Source organism: Bison bison, unplaced genomic scaffold (genome assembly GCF_000754665.1).
Source record: "Bison bison bison isolate TAMUID 2011002044 unplaced genomic scaffold, Bison_UMD1.0 scf7180017864478, whole genome shotgun sequence".
Classification (NCBI taxonomy): domain Eukaryota; kingdom Metazoa; phylum Chordata; class Mammalia; order Artiodactyla; family Bovidae; genus Bison; species Bison bison.
The window spans coordinates 628,965-634,490 of record NW_011495038.1 but is presented as its reverse complement, the minus strand read 5'-3'; positions in this window follow the sequence as shown (position 1 = coordinate 634,490).

The following is a 5,526-nucleotide window of genomic DNA, read 5'->3' as shown; positions in this document are numbered from 1 at the left end:
TGATCTGCTATAAATTAGTTTCCGTTTTCTAGACTTTTCATAAAAATTGAATCACATACTGTTTTCTTTTGTCTGACTTCATTCACTCAGAATTATTTTGAGATTTGCCCATGTGGTTGTGTGCCAATTCCCTTTCACTGCTGAGTGGTATTCCATTCCACTGCATGGATATACTGAAACTTTTTTATTCATCTGTCACTGACATTTATGTTGTTTCCAGTTTGGGATTGTTACAAACAAAGCTGCTCTGAACATGCATGCACAAGTCTTTGTATGGATGCATGTTTTCTTTTCTCTTGGATAAATACCTAGGAGAGGAATGACTGAATCAGACAGCAGTATATATTTAACATTTTAAGATGCTGCCAAATAGTTTTGCAAGTGCTGGCACATTCTACATTTCCATCAACAGAAAATAAAGAGTTGCAATTGTTCCACATCCTCATGCTTCTTGCAGGGGGGGTGTGTGTAGTACCTTTCACTGTGATTTGAATTTGAATTTCCATAATGATTGATGATGTTGAGCATCTTTTCATGTGCCTTCTTCTTTTTTTTGACATATGCATATCTTTTTTGGTCAAGCTTCTGTTCATATCTTTGGGGACTGGACCTAAGCATCTGTTGAAAATAAAATCTCTCTGGTGATTCCAGTGCTTAGTCAGGATTAAGCACTACCATCTTACTGGAAAATTGAGGGCAAACCTCTCATGTTAATTGTGTGGAAACTGAAATCTAGGGAGAGATTGGATTATTTGTAAAGCAAGGGAAATGGAAAGACAGCAAAATCATCCTTAGCACAATTGTGACCATTTGGGAGCAAGTTCTTCATTGCAGACCTAAGGGCATCATTACCATAAGGTAGACAAGGTATCTATTTTGTGTTAACACTTGCTGGTCTTTGTTCCAACCTGATCACTCATCATTTCTCTTAGTCATCTGAGTATTTGTTCTATAATAAACATTTGAAGGAATTGATAATTGACTTCTTTTAACCAAATTTGTAGCAGTTTTATAACTGGTGAAAGGGAAGGGAAAATAGGCTTCCACATGTAGTGCTAACTATAAAACTCTAGAGGACTCCATTCACACAGACATGATGTGCAGGGCATAGTCTGTACAACCTCGTAAGTTGACCTTGAATAGTCTTAAACTCTAAGATCTAGGTTCTGAGTCTCACCTTCTAACTGTGTCATCTTAGTTAAGTCAGTTGAATCTCTGAATATTGCTTTAAAATTTGTACAATTTGGATAATTAGTACTCACAGGAATAGACAGAAAGGAAATGAGCTAATGTTCAGTTCAGTTCAGTTCAGTCACTCAGTCGTGTCCTACTCTTTGCGACCCCATGAATTGCAGCACCCCAGGCCTCCCTGTCCATCACCAACTCCCAGAGTTTACTCAAACTCATGTCTATCAAGTCGGTGATGCCATCCAGCCATCTCATCATCTGTCGTCCCCTTCTCCCGCCCCTAATCCCTCCCAGCATCAGAGTCTTTTCCAATGAGTCAACTCTTCGCATGAGGTGGCCAAAGTATTGGAGTTTCAGCTTCAGCATCAGTCCTTCCAATGAACACCCAGGACTGATCTCCTTCAGAATGGACTGATTGGATCTCCTTGCAGTCCAAGGGACTCCCAAGAGTCTTCTCCCACACCACAGTTCAAAAGCATCAATTCTTCAGTGCTCAGCTTTCTTCACAGTCCAACTCTCACATCCATACATGACCACAGGAAAAACCATAGCTTTGACTAGATGGACCTTTGTTGGCAAAGTAGTGTCTCTGCTTTTGAATATGCTGTCTAGGTTGGTTATAACTTTCCTTCCAAGGAGAGCTAATGTTAGGGATTAGCAAACCCAGGTGGCTACAAGAGATAAAGCAAGTAACTTAAATGAGCCAAGTGGTTCAGAGAGATGATCAAAAAACGATGGGGCCCATGATAAACTGTTTACTCAGTTCTAGATGATTATGGCCTTAGAAAAATGCTGGCCCAGAGTTACCAGAGCTTCTATTTTTCTAAGAGCAGTCAGATTCCAAAATAGGTGGTGTTCATATGTCCACCGATAAATGTGAAAGGGCTTTATAAATCACAATGCACCTCATATATTGAAAGGGCATCACTATGTTTTAAATCAAGCTGTGAGTCAGTCCAGGAGGGTCTATTGTATGTATTTATCTTGCACCACCTTCTTCATCTTTCTTATGACACCACCACCATCACACAGCTCCATGACCCAGACTGGGTCAATCATCTTATCATATCTTCCTGGCCACAGGGATTGACCCAAGATAGACTGTACTCAACTGGGCAAAAAAGTAGAAAAAAAATTAATTCCCTGGAAATTTTCCTAGCCAGAGCTAAAAAGCTTCCCTTCCTCTCTAGACCTGAGGCCATAAGGATGAATATCCCAAGCTGCCTGTGACGATGCTGTATGAGGAAAGACTATCTACTCTAGGGGACAACATAGGACAACAAGATGTCATAGAGTTCTGCCATCATGTGAGTCCCTAACATCCAAAGACCCTCTCCAAGCTTCTGTTACGTGATCCAGTAAATGTGGGACTGGGCTAGCTTCAAAGGGGTTTCTGTTGCATGCAACCAAAGAAATCCTGACATGTGCATTTTGCCATCTTGAAGTACAATGGCAGCAGATGAGTTTTCGCTGATTTTCAGGGCACCCTCATGATATCTGATTCATGGAGAGAGGTCACAGAATGAAGAAGTAAGTCTTGAACGAGGAGATGGAAAGGTGACCAAGGTGTTTAGGGGAAGCTAACCAGGGCTGTGTAGAATTCTCTGTTGGTTTGGACAGTACATCCTGAGGTATTTTCTCATATTTAAAAGTACATATGCAGGCTCTGCGGAGAAGGCAATGGCACCCCACTCCAGTACTCTTGCCTGGAAAATCCCATGGATGGAGGGGCCTGGTGGGCTGCAGTCCATGGGGTCGCTAGGAGTCAGACACGACTGAGAGACTTCACTTTCACTTTTCACTTTCAAGCATCGGAGAAGGAAATGGCAACCCACTCCAGTGTTCTTGCCTGGAGAATCCCAGGGACGGGGTAGCCTGGTGGGCTGCTGTCTATGGGGTCGCACAGAGTCGGACATGACTGAAGCGACTTAGCAGCAGCAGCAGCAGCATGCAGGCTCTGATGAGCTTCTGGAAGTGATAGCTTTCCAGAAAGGGATTTATACTAGAACACATGAGAGATTGAGGGGAACAACACTATGATTATTAAGGTTAACTGAAAAATAGAACTGATTTGTAGACTGGAACACTTCCATCAGCATCTTAATACAGTATGTTCTTAAGCTACAAGGGAAACCAAAACATATTGAAAGCCACTTTGTTAAAATCTGGGTTTCTCTGGTGGCTTAAACAGTAAAGAATCTGCCTACAATGTAGGAGACCTGGGTTCAGTCCCTGGGGTGAGAAGATCCCCTGAGAAAGGATAGGCTATCCACTCCAGGATTCTTGCCTGGGGAATAACATGGACAGAGGAGCCTGGTGGGCTACAGTCTGTGGAGTCACAAAGAGTCAGACATGACTGAGAGATTAACACTTACTTACTCACTTGTTAAAATTTGCTAAGATAAAGCATTGTCGAAGGAGGTTGAAATCTATGTTCAGTATACATTCACCTTAAAGGCAAAACAACATCAGAAACTCTATCACAAAGTTTCTTTGGTTGCAATGGGATAGAAAAAGAAGTGTTAGTAGGTTGACGTTTAACAGCATCGAGCCGAAAATAATGATGCATTTACTCAGGGCAGGTGATGGAGCCTTTGAATTTGGAAATATTCAAAGTTCAAGTTGCAAGGCCTTCCTCTCTCCTGGTGAGCACTCCTCTGGGTGCGGTCAGTGTCTGTCTCAGTGATTTTCCTTTTCCTGGTATACGATGGCTGAACGCCTCCTTTTTGTGCTGGAAAACACTTTTCCTATATATGTTGTAAGAACCTCAATTAGGTTCTGGAGTTGTGGTGTGTGTGGCCAGCTTGAGTGAGTACATGCTGGTCGCTCAGTCATGTCCAGCTTCTTGTGACCCCATAGGCTGTAGCCCCACTAGGCTCCTCTGTCCATGGGATTCTCCAGGCCAGAATACTGGAGTAGGTAGCCATCCCCTTCTCCAGGGGGTCTTCCCTACCCAGGGATTGAACCCAGGTCTCCTGCATTGGCAGTCAGATTCTTTACCGTGTGAGCCACCAGGGAAGCCATGTGCCCAGCTAAGGAGAGCAGATTGTATTGTTCCCAACTGTGCTTTTCATGATGGCGTTACACAGGCAGCTGGAAATCAGGCACCGTGGGCATGCTTATACTGGAGAAATTGGCAAATATTCCACATCAAGGTGGTCTCCGCCCTCAGCAAGCTGGTTGTTCAACATTAACTAGCACAATGCAGGTGATGAGCCTTGTTGCTTCTTTCAAGTGTATATTCCTACTTTGATCTACTATGGGCTGATCGTCTATGTGACAAGTAGAGAGCGATTTGTTGTATTATTTCCCAGACCTCAGAGGGGCAGCACACTCTGTTCCCAGACCTGGAAACACAGGGCTTGCCTGGGCCAGGCTCCAGCCCCGTAGGAAACTGGTCTAAGCAACCTCTTGATCCTCTAGCAGAGTTCCCACCACACCTCTCACCTGGCAGAACAAGTCCTGTGTGTGGGACTCCATCCAGCTGGTAGGAAGGATTTCACAGGATCATCTATTCTAAGTTGCTAATAGTAACACAATGGGCTAAATCTCCTTGGGCTGTTTGTATTTTCATGAAAGCAGACAGCTGAAGGGAAGAAAGTCAAGGGGTGAGATTTCTGGCAAAACTGTAGGCTTCTGGGGGGAGGGAGGTGTTATTTGGGAACAATGAGTGTTTTATTTCTTTTTTTTAATTAATTAATTTATTTTAATTGGAGGCTAATTACTTAAGTGCTCTCAGGTTGGTTGCCACCTAATGGTTACCCTGCTCATCAATTTTGCAAGTCTGGGAAGAACTGATGACAAGAATAACAATGGTGATGGTGATAACAATGATATCAATGTTAATGTCTGTCTGCTGTCGGTCCCATAATGTCCCAGGAGATTTCTCTGACTTTGGGGGAAAGCTCAAAGAGTAGAGAGAAATGGCTGGAACTTAATCTCTGTGAGGCACTGATGTGAAAGTGCTTGTTGAAGACCAAAGATATATTACCCACGATTTGACAAGATCCTAAAGACTGTCCTGTGATAGCATCCAGAAAAGGCGCAGTGACTCAGAGGGAGCAAACTCGGGTCTCCTGGGGACCACAAGCATCCTCTCCTTTGACCAGCATGCTGATTCCTCACTCCTGGAACTTTCACCTCCCTGGAAGTTTCCTTCTGGATGTCATGAACAGGATACACCTGGATATGCCTCGTCCACAAATAGGTTGGGGAATCAGAGACTGGAGACAACCTCCGGAATCATAAACCCAGGAGTGGCTGGCGGGTGTTGTCCGGGACAGTGACTCAGGGGCAGACCCAGACTGGCCTCCCGTTGGCAGGCTGCCAGGGGAGGTC